Here is a 15685-nt window from a genome sequence, read left to right on the forward strand (position 1 = left end):
TTGCGCATGGCAGGAATCCGGCCGGCAGATTCAGGATGCGAGTGGACGCGCGCACTCGAGTCCCGGACCGCGGCAATCCGCGATCGCGGGTCGCGCGTATTATCGCGCTTCCAGCGATCGCGGATTTCAATGATGAATCAGGGGCAATGTATCAAAGTTCAGTATGTATTTTAGTTCACTAAATATACACATCTAAAATCAATATGTCAAATCATATTCAAAAACATTAAATCGTACCATGATTCTAAACAAAATAAGTAATTCATATGTGTCATAAAAACAATGATGTGTGATCAAATTTCAATCATCAAATCAGCGACATTCATTGTCATAAAAGAGGAAAAGAAAAGAAATCTTACATGTTTCTTCAGGATATGTCATATGTTGTGTGTAAAACGTCTGAAGGGAACAAAATATCAAACGAACCCAAACTGTGGGAAAAACATTTCCCTTGAGATGGAGGGGGCTTTTGAATGAGCACCCAGAAGAAGGGCCCACAAAAAGACCTACAATAATGAAAATATATATAATGTAATAAACAAATGAAATGTAGTATAAGAGGCTCAAGAGTATAGCTATTAGTTATTTTGCATAGTAATGGACAGTATGTATATAGTAATAATGGGTAGTAAGATACTAATAACCTAAGAACTCCATCATAAAGATAATCATAAGAGAAGTTTATGAAAAAATATATGGATATATATATAGGATATATATATATATATATTTATATATATATATTAGGATTGTGTGTATTCAATATACATTCAGGTCCTGTGGTGTCAGAGCGCAGAGACCGCAGCTGCGGTCTGTGACCCTGATTTATGAAAGCTCTCCAAGGCTGGAGAGAATACACTTTCAGAAGTGAACTGGGTGATCCAGCAAACCTAGAATGGATCTGGTCCAGGATTCAAAACATTTGCTAGCAAATAGAAAAGGATTTTTAAAAATCCATTCTATGTTTTCTGGATCACCCAATTCACTGATGAAAGTGTATTCTCTCCAGCCTTGGAGAGCTTTCATAAATCAGGCCCTGTGTATGAAGCTGGCGTGCTGCCGAATGAGTGGAGAAGGAGACTTCCGGGAGTCGCCTCCATTTAAGGTATGGGAGGCGGCGTTCTGGAAGTCTATCTCTGCCATGAAGGACCTGTGGGCGTCGCCACGGACAGGGGGTATTCCCAGAAGGATCCTCCCATCCAGAAAATGTCCACGGAGGGGAGGTGTCATCAGACTCAGGCCGGCTCAGTGCCCTGATAGAACGCATCCAGTGATGGGCATCCAGGGCAAAGCGAGCCCATCCAACAGAACGGGCTTTCTGCCTTCTTCCTATAATTGACTTTATCCAGGGTTGGCAAATAGGCTCCTCTCCTTTAGGGCCTGCATTTACATTTATTCCCACCAGATAAAAACACTAATACTTCAGTTTCATTTTTCTGCTGTGAAGGTAGCCTGCTGTAAATAGAAAAAAAATGTAAGATTTTGGGATTGCCTGTTGTGTGTATCCCAGAAGGCTCTACACTCTCATTCTGTTTTTACCGCCACTGAGGTCTTAAAAAGAGTAAAAAATTTAATTGTCTACCTTGGGTTGTCTACCCTTTTATGCAAAGTAAACAGTTTGGTGATATGTGCTTTAACTGCTAAAAAATGATCAGATCCACCAGGACACTAAATGATAACCCAGGGATTATTAACACTTAAAGTAGTAATTTTTCAGAAGTACTCGAAGAGGTGTTCATAAAAACCATTTGGTTTGTGGATAATTTTCCCTTTCCAAAGATGGGCAGTGGGTGCCAAATTGAACAAAGGCTCAGTCTCACTGAAATAAACATAAACAATGTATTCTGACACAGCAATATGAATGGGCTGCCTTAGTGGACCTAAACCTGAAAATTCATAATTTGTGGCACGCGGATGTACTTTATTGCAGAAGGGACAGGTTATGTCTGTTCTGCAAATACAACAAACTTACCTGACTTTTTGCAATGATTTAGGTGAAATCATTCTGTTCCTCTGCTGCTGTGAATATCTTCAACTGTTCTTCTTCTGGGTTAGGGACCTTTGGCCATCTTGATTGGCCAGGCCAGAATGACAATATTCCTGTGCACATGCATGTGTTTATTCATCCCCAGCAGACAGATATGCTGGGATTGTACATGAGCTGCACATGTGAAGCTAAGAATACTTTAAAGAAAAGATTGTGAACAGACAGGTAAGTTTATTGCAGAAGAGACACCATTCGTCTATTTTGTAGTAAAGAACCTGCCTGCTTGCAATTTTTTTTGTCAGGTTTAGTTCCACTTTAACACAGCTCTCTTTAAAAAAATGCATTCATGCTTGTGTGTTGGCCCTAAAACGATACTGAAAAAAATAAATAAAATATTTTATGTTCTCTGAAAAAAATGTAAAAAAAAAAAAAAAAAAGAAAGAAAGCAGAACTGCAGCATGTTTAAAGCAGTAACAAAAGCAAAGCATTAAAAGAGCAGTAAGTAAAATCTTGACTTGGATTAAATGGATTCAAAAGAGCCAAAGACCAAAGCCAAAAGACATACCCTGAAACACCCTGAAATACCAGAATTGGAGAGCCAGACTTTGCTTGGAAACAAGAAGGGGCTTTGTATGTTTTGTAGTCTCTCTGCTGTATAGGCTGATATAGGAAGCTCACAGAACAACAGCTCAAATACCTGATAAAAATCCCACTGAAATCAGGAAACATTTTGTCAAGCCAGCAGGAATACACTACTAGAACAGCATCAACTTGTGTGTGGTGTCATGTTTTGATCATACCATAACAATTATACAGATAATATATGTACCAAGGATCTATAGATTGCATTTCAGGCGTATCTGTCAGCCTTCTGGTAAAGGGATCTAGGTGCATGAAGTTTGCATTAAAGAATTATTTAAGAACCAGTTTTAGATTTATGGAAGGGTCAGATAGGTTGCAGACAAAGGGTACATCCATACCAGTATGGAGTATAAATATTATTGGCTGCAAGTTAGGTTTCCTGCAAAACACATCTTCCACAGGAAGCAGCACATATAAACTGAGTCCAAAATACACCTTGTTGCAGCTATAGTACTGGGAAGTGAATATACCATAAAGTGTAAATGTTTCGCCCTAGCTGCAAATGCTTTGTGAAAAGTCCTCTTTAAGCTCCAAGTGTGACATTCTTTCCAAAACAGCTGATAAAGCAAATGCAGGAGAATGTACAATTGGGTTTATAAGCTTGGGGAATGCAAAGTAATACTTTAGGACTATTCTGTCTTTATAACCAAATTGATTCCTCCCCACATGTATTCTTCATTGCTATATTTTTTTTCATATGAGTGATCCTCGCTTCTAAAGTTCCACTTGTTACATTTAGTTACTAAATGATACAATTGCATACAATTCAGCAATGAAAATGTGGTGGTTGTGGTATTTGATTAAACCACATACATCACATGTGTTCCTCTTTGCGTCATGAGAGACATGATTTATAAACACTAAAATCAAGCATTCATGTTTTACTTGAATCACATTTTTTCTATTTTTTGGATAGAATCAACAAATAAATAAGACATCAAGTTTGTTTAATGTAGCAAGCATTGAAAAAGATTGTCAAAAATTATGTGAATACAAAGCATTTATTTTGTGAGATTCACGATAACATTAACAACTAAGGTCTGCTGGCTGTGAAGTTGGTGCTTTGAAAAGGTCAGATTTCCAGTAAGTTATTCTTATGAGATGGATGAATTGACAATGGAGATCACACAAACGCCACGTACAGGAGATTCAGTTTCTCTTCAAGTAATACAAGGAATCTTTTCTCTTAAAGGGTACATTAAGTGAACACACATTTCATGGTACATATTCTTCAAATCTAATAGATGAGATGTGCTAGAGCCTAATTTGCATCAGTAGAGCACATCTTTGAATGCCCTATTCATTTTAGAGCCCAGTTTACCCAAAATTGAACTGCGCAAATTCTATCATCGGTCAGGTGATAATTGTATATATAGTGCATAGCAGCAAAATGTTAACAGAATACATGTTTCACAGGAGAAATGTGCTTGCCCAATTGGTGGGTGAATCAGGTGTTACTATGTGACACCCATAGTAGGAAAAACAATGGATGCCAGGCTGCATTTCCCAGAATCTATGTCCTACAGCAGAAATCATGTGTCTCTATATGAAGTCAGGACTAGGACTATGAAGTCAGACTAAGGTGTTAAGTTTGTATAGATTGGTTTTACCAGCCTTCTGTTAGAATCAGTTTTTTAAAACAGATCATTTTATTGTTTGCCCGGTCCTAACATGGCTTAGAATATTGTCATAATGTGCTGGTAACCTTAAATTATATTAATGTTTCGAATGATCATAGATAAATTGTGTAGACTATGTTTACACAGCACACAGCCAGCTCCCTGCCTGTGATGTTGAGAGTGAGTTAAGTGCCCTATGGCAAATCCTGGCAAAAAAAATGTGGCCAGTTTGATATACCTTAGTTGGAACTCCTAAGTAAATGTAAAACAAGATCTTCTATGGGTCCCCAAAGATATTGCCATATTGTCTACTTTCACACTAGGACACACCCCACATGGTAGGCAAAAGCTCCCCTCTGGGTGGAGTGTCCGGTTCTGCCATTGGTCAGCCAGTGATCGTGTAACTCCTGCTCAAAGCTTTTCATGGCACCTGGCTTCATTTTTTGGCACCTTAAAGATATTGGTTATGGGCCAGAAGTGTACACAGCTTTAGCATGTACTACAGAGAATGTATACTCATAAAATATGTGGTAGCAGACAGGTGGATTTTGGTTAAAAAAAAGATTTTTTTTTTCACTTTTAGGTTAAAAGTTTTTTAGGTTTTAAGTAGTGTTGATGTTCGAATTTGGGTTGTCCCTATATTCGACCCGAATATGGCTATTTGAATTCGGGTATACCCAAACCGAATTTTGCTGCATTCAACATTTTTTTTTTTTTTTAATTATTTATTTTGTATGTGTTTTTTATTTTAAACTTGTTTTTTTTTTTTATTTTTTACAGGTTATCCCACAATGACATTATGAATCATAATGTCATTGTGGGATTCCTGGACCGTGGGAACTGTGCGGTCACAGCTAATTGAAAGCAGGTGCCTTCAATTAGCTGCAACCACAGGCAATAGGAGGGCAATGAATGGAAATACTATGTCCATTCATACCTCTACTGCTCTGTGATTGGCTGAGAAATAGACCAATCACAGAGCAGTAGAGGTATGAATGGACATAGTATTTCTATTCAATCTCTATTGCCCTCGTATTGGCTCCAGGATCAGGGGAGCAGAGCTGTCAGCATAAAGCTCCGCTGATTGCTCTGCTCCCTGAGGAAAGGGAAAGCCTGATCAGGATTTCCCTTTCCTCAGCAACTCAGGGAGCAGAGCAATCAGCGGAGCTTTATGCTGACAGCTCTGCTCCCTTTCTATATTTGAAAATTAGGCTAGTTTTCACAATGCTGCAAAATTCTAATTTGAAATGAAGTCTATGACTACCTACTTGAGTGAACTACGTAGCCCCCAAACATAGTATTGTCACCAAAATGGCAGAGACAAGTGTTGTCCAAGTGTCCAAATGTCCAAATGAACATTTTTAAAAAGCAAGTTGTTTATCAGCAAATCAAGGTTAAATTATAGTTCAGAAAATGCACCTTTAAACCAGCACGCCAACTTTTTTTAAATTTTGAAGCCCCTAAACATAATATTGTTACAAAGATTTCTAACAAAGTCAGGCAGATCTAAAGAGAAACATGTCCCAGGTAAAACAAAAAAAAGTATTTTTTTGTAAAATAAATATAAACTATAGGTGGAAAAATGTGTTTTTTAAGCCTGAGGGATAAGGGAGGTCTATTTGCATCAGAATGTAACTTATTACATTTTAATGCATATGATAAATGTTTTACAATTCATAAAGTATATCTGACTTTCCTGAGTGGACTGCTTAGTCCCAGTTTAGTGGCTTAAAGTGCTGAAACCAGAAGGACATAAATTTGTCAAATGACTGTACATATTGTTCGAAAAACCATGTGAGATTCATGCAATATTGAAACCAGATCCTTTCCAGGTATGAAACCTTGCTGGCCAGGAAAAGGAGGGACTATAATCATTTACCTCCCCTCCTGTCTATACTGGTTAGATAATCTAGGAAGAGTGGGTCAGCATAAATGTGCCCCTGCTCCTGTTCCTACCAGACCCAAAGCTCTCTCAATAGTTGGAGGATCATGTTGAGGGCAAGGCCACAACCCCACAACCTAATGGGATCTGGAAGCCCACTTTAATGAGAGGCTCATCGGATAGCCATCCCTTCACACTTAGGAATGAGTACATAATGGTACATAATACTCCCCTATACCCATTCCCATAGAAAAGGTAAAGTTAACTAGAAATATAACATTCACAACATAGAAAAAAAAAAATATATATAATATAATAAATTTTACACAAATTATATTACAATAAAATTCCTAATTTCACTAGTCTAGAAATGTAGAGGTAGAGGTCGAGGTAGCTGACCTGTGTAAGTGCAACTTGATCGTTGTCAGTTACTTCTTCATTCTTTCCAAGCCCTAATTGTTTTTCCCAAACAAGGGGTGGCACTACCTTGAGAATTGTGCAGTCTCTTGCCTATACATATTAATAACATCACAATATCTGAAAAAGAACATTATAGTGGAGATTTATTTGGAATTCTGTAATGATTTCATGCAGGTAATGTGAAAAGGCAAAAAATAGATGAACATCCAGCATAATTAACATGTCATCACTGTATATAGTATTTTATCTGCTCTCACATTTCTCCAATTGTTCTAGCATACCGATTTGTATGCTTATTTCAGTCAAATATTTTATATGATAGTATATGTTAAAGAAAAACAAACATAAAATAATCTCAGCACTTGGCTATATGGAAACTCATTTTAGTTAAATCATGAATTCCTGACAGTACTATTTCATACACAGGCTTTGGCTTGCTGCAATTTTTCAGCACTCTGTAAATTGAGTTTTACTTGGACAAATGCAAGCAACATCTTCATACTAAGGTACAATGCCTGGCTAATGACAACACACCATATTGCAATGTAAAGTATTCTTCTACACACAAGATTTCTCTGCTTGGCAGACTCCATTTATTCATCACATATATTGGAAATATTGATGCGGGCCCCATAAATATATTAATACGTGAAAAACAAAAGTTATTTTCTCAGTAGGCTTACTGGATGTTAGCTATGTACAATGACTGATATCAAGCTATTACGCATACGCTGGCTTTTCACATTTTTCTAATATGAAACTCACCAAGAGATCCAGTGCTAGTCTTTTACTGATAACCAGAAATAACTATGCCTTTAGGGCTTGTAGCAATATCTATTTTTGTGGCTTGGTAACCAAATATGCAACATTTTGAACTAATATTTTTATTACTGTAAAAGCTATGTTATCCTCAAATAATAATTCTGGAAGTTTTAACCAAATGTAGGCTCCTTGCTATAGAGATGTCATCAAAAGTCTTCTATACTCCCTTTTATACATCAAAGCTTTCGGCAAAATATATGTTGTGAGACATTTCTTAAGGTATACTCAAAGTTGGCAAGGTAAACATACATTTGTGTTGTTTTGAACCATGTTTGACAAACTGGAAGAAATGAAACCTGGGCAGATTTTCCTATTACTACGGAAACACTACAGGGGGCACTGGAACTTAGACACACCATATTTGTTCAATGTACCCTTGCCCAGTTTGGCTCTGCCTGGTAGAACCCATATTTTCCAAGGACCACTTAGTTGTTTTTTTACCCAACTGTCCCATTCTCCCCTCATTAAAGTGTAGTCATCCAGATAAACTATATGAGTGAGGACAAGGACATCCAGATTGTCCAGGCAGGCATCATTTCAGATGCTTTGTGCCGCCCCTGGCAGCCTTGTTACCCTAAGGCTGTGTTCAGACGAGTTTTTTCAAGCTTTTTTGAGTGGCTTTCCCCTAACAAAAGCTTGTAAAAAAGTTGTTAACATTGAACTAAATAGGTTTGTTCATTATTCTCTATTGAACCGGCGGCAGGAATTAGCTTCCCCACTCGAGTATTGCAACCAGACCCTTCTGGTCTTTTTCACCATCAAAGTGTCGTCATTTGTTAATAAAATTAGGTTTCTGATATGAATGCAACAGTCAGAAAAGGAGTCAACTGACATTATTGTCACATTTATGTATGATCACCACTTTATTTATGACTTGTTGATTTTTTTCTTACCAATACTTTTATTTCCACTGGTATATGTATGAAGTGATGGTGAAAACCTGATTAAAGGCCAATGGAATCACCAGTTTTCAAAATGAGTGTACTTTTCATTCTAATTGCCAGTTAGGTGTAAATATTGAAAACTGTAGCTTAGTTTTCAAATCCTGATTGCAAAGGAAGAAAATATGTTCTCACTTTTATAATTATGGGATCCTTGAGTGGTGATCAGGATTTCAAAAGGGAACAATAATAAATTGAGGATCTGATTTTCACTTGGCACTTTATAAATGACTTCATTATTTCAGGTGGTATGCATTTAGAATATAATTGTGCTTAATTTCAAAATGCAGCAGAACTTACTTGGAATTTCCTATCTAAAATGTTTGTTCTAATTATACAAAAGTAATAAACATGCATTATGAGCAATATTATGACCACCCAAGAGCAGAATTCTGCTTTGAAATCTATAATTTACTACCAATGGCACAAATATGTTCTTTTTGTTTCAATCATTTTTTATTAAAGTTTCATAGAAAGAGTGTACATGACAAACTCTTAAATACAATATTGTATTATCCAGAGCAAGCCTATAACAAGGTGAGGCTTATGAAATGTACAAAAAAGTGTGGGTTGGTCACCAAAAATCTCCCTGGGAATACATGTTACTGATTGCTGCTATTGACTAGCTAGGAGTGGGAAAAGAGGGACGGATTTAGGGACTGGTCATCTTGTGATGCAGCAATAGAGTGCCCATTAGTTTAGTGCGACATTAAAAGGTAACTTCAAAGTGACAGACATGCAAAATCCCACTCTTTTGGCATATAATATTCTATCCATAGTGACCATACCTTGCGGAAACTACCATGGAATCTGTAAGTATAGCTCTCATTTTTTCATTGACCAGGAACAAGGACTCTTGTCTTTGACCTGGGCTATAGTCGAGGTAGCCGACCACCAGGCTTTCACTATAACCATCTTGGCAGCTGTAAATAAATTAGTTAAAAGGAAACTAAACTCAAAAACTAGTCTTTCAATTAATAATCTATTCTTAATCACTTGCACTAAAATGTCAGTCTTCCCTGGTGGCACTGGCTGCGTCAGCTTGTATCCATAAAAAATATAATGATTTATGAAGTGTTTAGAATTGGCCAGCTTGTGACTGGCAAATTTATGTTTTCTTCCTCTCCTGATCTTCCTCTCCACCCACTCCTTCTTCTTCTCCCTCGCCCTCCCTCACTAGCTGGAGCCCAGTAAATATCTACACGAGAGAGCTCACAAGCTGAAAAGAAGCAGGAAGCAGCTGCAGACTGATCATAATCTCATATGTTGGTGTGATGTACACTCCTAGGTATTGCAAATGGCGTTCCTCCCACCTAAAGGGGGAGGATGATTGCAGTGTTGAGATTGTAGCGGTGATATTTAGCGCCTTACTCTTGTGAAAATTAAGATGTAACCCTGAACATTTTTGGAACTTTTGTAGGAGCAACATCAAGTAAGGCAGGGACACCAGTGGGTTCGAGAGGCATATTAGTACATCATCTGCAAAGAGACTAAGCTTGTGCAGATTACCCCCTATCTCAATACGAGATATATCAGGGTGGTCTCTATCACCTGAGCCAGCAGCTCTATCACCAAAGCTAACAGTAAAGTTGATAATGCGCAATCTTGCCTGGTGCCCCTGCCTATGGGGAAATATGGAGACCTACAGCCCATGTATGGTATGTAGGCCCTAGGGGACATGTACAACCAAACCCCTACCATTCTAGAAGTGAGGTATGACCACTGGACTGAGTTGATCACTTTGTTAATATCTAAACTAATTAGGAACATTGGTATTTTCCTAGAGCGAGCACAAAAGGATTAATATTTAGTAGATCTGCATCAGGCTTAGGCAACATGCATATTGCGGCCTCTAATGCACTAGCACCCAGGGCTCCACCCTTCAAAATTGCATTAAAGACCTGTGTTAGGTGTGGCACCAGGTCAGCAGTAATTTTTTTGTAATAAGCGGCTGTAATATCAGGCCCTGGCTGCCTTTTCCGCTTAAGGTTTTTAATGGCTTGGATTACCTGTTTGCTTTATCAGGGCTTCCAATTATTCAACTAGTGCCGCAGGAAGGTCAGGAAATGTCAAGGCGTCTAGACATTCAGACATGGCTGCCAGTCCAGATATTTGTGTCAGTTTGTACAGCTCACTCAATCATTTATGGAATTCTTGCAGAATAAGCAAAAGGTTACTCGTGAGGTCAGATCCATTTACCTTAAGGCGGTAGAGTGTGAACCCACGATCTGGCTGGCGCAGTCATCCTGCTAGCATCATGTGGGGCTTATTACTGTATAGATAAAATGTGTTCCTAGACCAACGCAATTGCTTTTCTGCCAGATATGCTGTACACAAGTTCAATTGCGAACGGACAGCTTCCAGGCGCCTGCCTATCCCCTTGGTTGGGGGGGGGGGGTAGCAAGTTGGCTTCGCAAGTCAGTGTATTTGCATTCCAATTGGCCAGTTTGTGATTTTTGATTTGCGAAGCCAGCTGAATAAGGTGACCCCGATAACCAATTTGTGGGCAACCCAAAGGGTTTCACTTGAGGCCTCTGGAGTATAATTGAGGGAGACATATTCTGATAATGCAGGCTCTACTTTCCAATACACCACTGGATTGCTTAGGAGAGAATCATATAAAGTTAACCTAAAAGAATCAGGCCAAGGGAATAAAGATCTAAAAGTGGGCATAACTGCGTCATGGTCCAACCAAGGAATTGCCTTAATCTCGCAGTGAGTGACAAGTGGTAAAATGGTTGTAAAAACAAAAATATGATCAATGCGGGACAGTTGCTGATGAGAGAGGGGGAAGTGTGTGTAGTCCAACTTGGAAGGATGCATTTCCCTCCATACATTCCAGACGGAAGGTCGTCAAAGGTTTACGAGAGGCTGCCGTCTCTTTAAACTGTACGGCGAAATTTACATTTTTTTATCTAACCACGGCATCAGGGTAGAGTTAGTGTCTCTGCACATGATTAGCCCTCCTAACTTATGTTTCTGAATCAGTTGGAGCAACTTAGTAAGAAAGTCATTTTGACCCTTATTTGGGGCATAGTACGAGACCAAGCTTTACTTTGGCGTCCTTCAAGACACCTATGAGGATCAAAAATCTACATTCAGGGTCAGGTATTCGTTTATCCAAAGAAAAGTTCACCGATTTACTGCAACCTATGAGTACTCCCCTCTGTTTTGTAGAAGCATTCGCACATGAACAGTTAAGTAGGAGCTATGAAAATATCTAAGGCAGGAGGAAGTGGAAAAGTGTGTTTCCTGCAAACACAGGACATCGTTCTTTTTAGAATGGAAATAGCAGAGGGCCATTAGTGTACAGGGTTGAAGTACCAGCTAGTGAGGGTCCTTTGGGAAGTGTGGGATTCTGAGGTATGGATGACCGGGGGCTGAAAGGGAGCGGGAGGGCCTTGGAAAAGACTAGCATAAAGAAGAAAACAAAGAGAGAGAAACATTTGGCCCTCTTTGGCCCTAAGGAAAATGCAAAGGGAAACAACAGAGAAAATGTGCCCATATTGTAAAGTTTCAAATACATGTCTGTAATACGTATAAACCTGGCCACCGTTATCGAGTCTCCAGGTGCTGACCCCCGAAATACTAAGCGCGAGGGGGGGGATGGAAAGGCATGGAGCGCACAGTGACTACTGTGAAAACATGTAAAAAAATGGAAAGGCAGATTATTATCATTGTTAAATATCTGTCAACATTAGTTATGCGTTTAAAATGAAAACAGTTAACCAACATTCAGTGCAAATTTTGTAATACTGAAAACACTTAAGAACGGTCCAAAGAGGTAAACTCACGCTTTCCAGGTGCAAAACAATAGTTGAAAGTCTCAACACAACCAAAAGTGCATCAACAAACCGGAGGATGTCCTCAAAAGTATGTCATATGCTGTTTTCAGGTCACTCTAGTGGTCGATCTTGGCTGCTGTGCCCAGATAGGAGAAGAGATGGCTCGGCGCTCACGATGGTTGCGGTACCTCTGTGGACCTTGAGGAGTAGATGAAGGGGTCTTCAACCACTCTAACTTAGCTGCTGAGGGTGGAATAGGTAGGCCTAAGGACTGGAAATGAGAATTATTTTGAATGAGAATAATAATTTGAAGGGATAGCGCCATTTGTACATTATTTTATGGTCTTGAAAAACTGGTACGCGTGGGCAAAAAATGACAGGGGTTCCTTTGTGCAGGCTACCTGCAGGAGTCTCTCTTTAGTGCGATAATAGTGGAATTTTACCACAATATCACGTGGTGGGCCATCAGGGTTAGGCTTAGCAAGTGTGCGGTGGATCCGATCGAACTCCAGCCCTTCTATGGGAATTTCTGGGCATAATTCCTGGAACAGGGCTGAGGCTGTGGAGGTCAGATCAATTATAGATTCAGGGAGCTCTCTGATTCTTAAATTTATTGCGACGGGACCTATTCTCAATGTCCTCTTATTTGTGGTGTAGTACCTGGATTTCCAGTTTTACGTAGGCTAGATCCTCCTCATGGCCCTCAAGCACAGTAGTTACATTGTTCCTGTGGTCCTCAAGTTGAACTGTGCGATGGCCCAGCTCCCTTAGCTCTTTACTGAAGTGATCCATAATCTTCTTTGTTGTAGAATCCAGAGCAGGATGTGCAGCATCCAGAGCATGGTGTGCAGGAGCGCTGAAAAGCGCCATTTTGCCTGCAGCCCGTGCTAGAGCTGCCTTTGCTGACAGCTTAGATTGCCAACGTCTGGACCTGGGGGACATCGGCATCTGCTCTATCATGCAGCGCTGTGAACGGGGGTTCAGGGAAGAGCTGAGAAGCTACGATCCGCCTCTGATAAGCCTCTTTGTCCTTGCACAGGACGGAGCCCATTCACGGAGCTACCATTGGCCGGTCGAGCACGTGCGCACTCTCAGCTCAAATATTTATGGAACACAATGCAGTATTAAAAAAAACAACTTTAAGTACTGCTTATTTTTTTATAGTGTTTTCCCTGCACCTCTTCTTTAAGGTGTATATTGTGTCTTAGGCATAGCTTTCAGGCACTTTTTTGTGCAAATCTAGGAGGTTATTGCAAAAAGTTGATTCTTTTACAGGAACATTGCACGGCAAGTCTCATTAGAAACCCCATCCATAAAACCAATGTACATGTTATTGGATAATAAATAAAGATTAAATATTTAATATCATGGTATTATGTTCAATGCATTTTAACACTGCTGTAAAACATGACTTTAAATAATGCATCATTTATTTTTGATCATGGAAGAATTGTGACAGCATCCAACCTTTATTATACATCTTCTCTCTAAAACAGTCCTTAATAAGACGTATGGTTTTTATTCACACTTGCAGAGATTAAATTTAATGTTCTTCAGGGGATTTCAGGTATACTATATTCCCAAGGCTGTGAGGATAAATGCAGAAAAGTGTTATATTTCATACTTTACCATACTGACACTCTGCCTTGCAATAATTATGATAGACTAAAGCAGATGGACTAAAATACAACCATCTATATAATTTTACTTTAAATAACTGAACAGTTTTCTGTGGCAACTGATAAAATATCTAATATGTGTACTGGGTAATAAAGTGTTACTGTAGGTTATAGGTTTTTTGTTATATCATGCCTGTAACATTTACTCAAATGAACTAAATCTTGCCTATGTATCATAAAATCTTACCAGACCTTTAATAACAGGAAATGAAAAGTATCTGTATATATGAAAAAATGTTCATTTCATCTGGCTGTTTACAGTTGGGTTGAGCAATGGTTTTGTATCTGTAGGCCATCCCTGAATGAACTGTATGAATGTTTTTGAGGGCCAACGACCAAAATAAAATGTCCCATCAAATTGCGATTGTTTTCTTCCTGAATTAACCAGCACTACTATGCTCCCTATTCTACCTCTCCAGGAAGCATATTTTCCTAATGCAAACAAACACATTTATACAACAATAGGCAATATTAAGTTAAATTTAGGTTTAAGAATAAGGCTTTGTAAACATCAATAATCTTACTCAAAAGAAAACAAATGTATCCAATAAACTGCAATAATACCCATTAATGTATTTCACAATAGCCTCCAAAGAGCTATATTGATTAAAATTCCATGTTACAAATGTGACATCCAATAAATTGTCATAAATTTACGTGATACATTCCTATTACACCTTAAAAGCTGAAGGCGTTTTACAGAATATGACTGCTTCTTCAGAAACATCATATATATGGAAGATCATGCATTTAATGACCACATGAAGCAAAGTACAAAAATGTATCTGTCCCAACATCTCGTCAACAGAGCTAAGCAATCCCAAACCATAGATAGGGATGGAAAGGAACAGAGAGAGTCAGGAAACCAGATAGAAAGCCAATTTGGCTCTTTGGTTATCAGCCTGGCTGCCTGTTTTGATGTCACATTAGTAAATTGGAGTTGTTAATTTAATATAGATTTTTGGACGCTATTGTGAAATTACGTGATGTATGTTATTGCAGTTTATTGGAAAATTTTCTTTAATGTAAGAATAATGCCAACAAAACCCCCTACATTTATTTCTATATTTTTACTGTAATTGTTTTTGGGGTGTGGCATAAGATGTAAATTAAACCCATAGGAAACCCTTTTGTGGTAAGGTAATTTAGGTTAATGTAGCCACATTTTTGTTATTGTGCCAGGTTGTCAGCATTAAAAGTTTATTTCCGTTGTTTTTATTGCAATATTTGGATCAATGAAAAAATGAGGAACAATGACAAGTTATAGGATCAACATATGGCAAAGGTAAAAGTTAAAACAGAATATGGTCCCTCATGGGATGCTACAAATGTAGCACAAGTTTAATGAAAAGCGACAGAGAGGAAGAGAACATTGCAAGTCCAACTGCTGAGAAAACATCCTTGAAAATGTAGCACCTTTGGAGAAAGGAGGTCCTGAGTATTGGGGTCTTCCCAATCCTGGAGTCTGCAGATGCAGTGCACAGATCTCCAACATTGTTAGTTCAGGTCAGCATAACACATCAGCATATGGGGACCAAGGATGTATAACTAGAAGAGGGGTGTGAGGAAGACTGAAAGGACTGTAGAAGTCTGGGTCTTCCCATCTAAGAATAGAGTAACACTACACCAAGACAAATATTTAGAAGTATTTGGTTACAGGGGCTCCTGACAGGGTCAAAAGCTATACCAATTTGAGGGAAACAAACGAACAGGAATATGGGGGGATTATGTATATGTTTAGCAATCTTTGAAATTTCTGAAATCACATTAGGCTAAAACTTGAGGGTTTCAGAAACCAAGGTCAGTACCCAGTAACTCTCTATTGATTAAAGTTTGAATTGATAAAGTAAATAGGTAACTGTTGATCATTTTAGAATTTAAAATAAGGATCTTCCTACTCAAGCTGTT

The sequence above is a fragment of the Pyxicephalus adspersus genome, chromosome 2, assembly GCF_032062135.1.
Source record: "Pyxicephalus adspersus chromosome 2, UCB_Pads_2.0, whole genome shotgun sequence".
Classification (NCBI taxonomy): domain Eukaryota; kingdom Metazoa; phylum Chordata; class Amphibia; order Anura; family Pyxicephalidae; genus Pyxicephalus; species Pyxicephalus adspersus.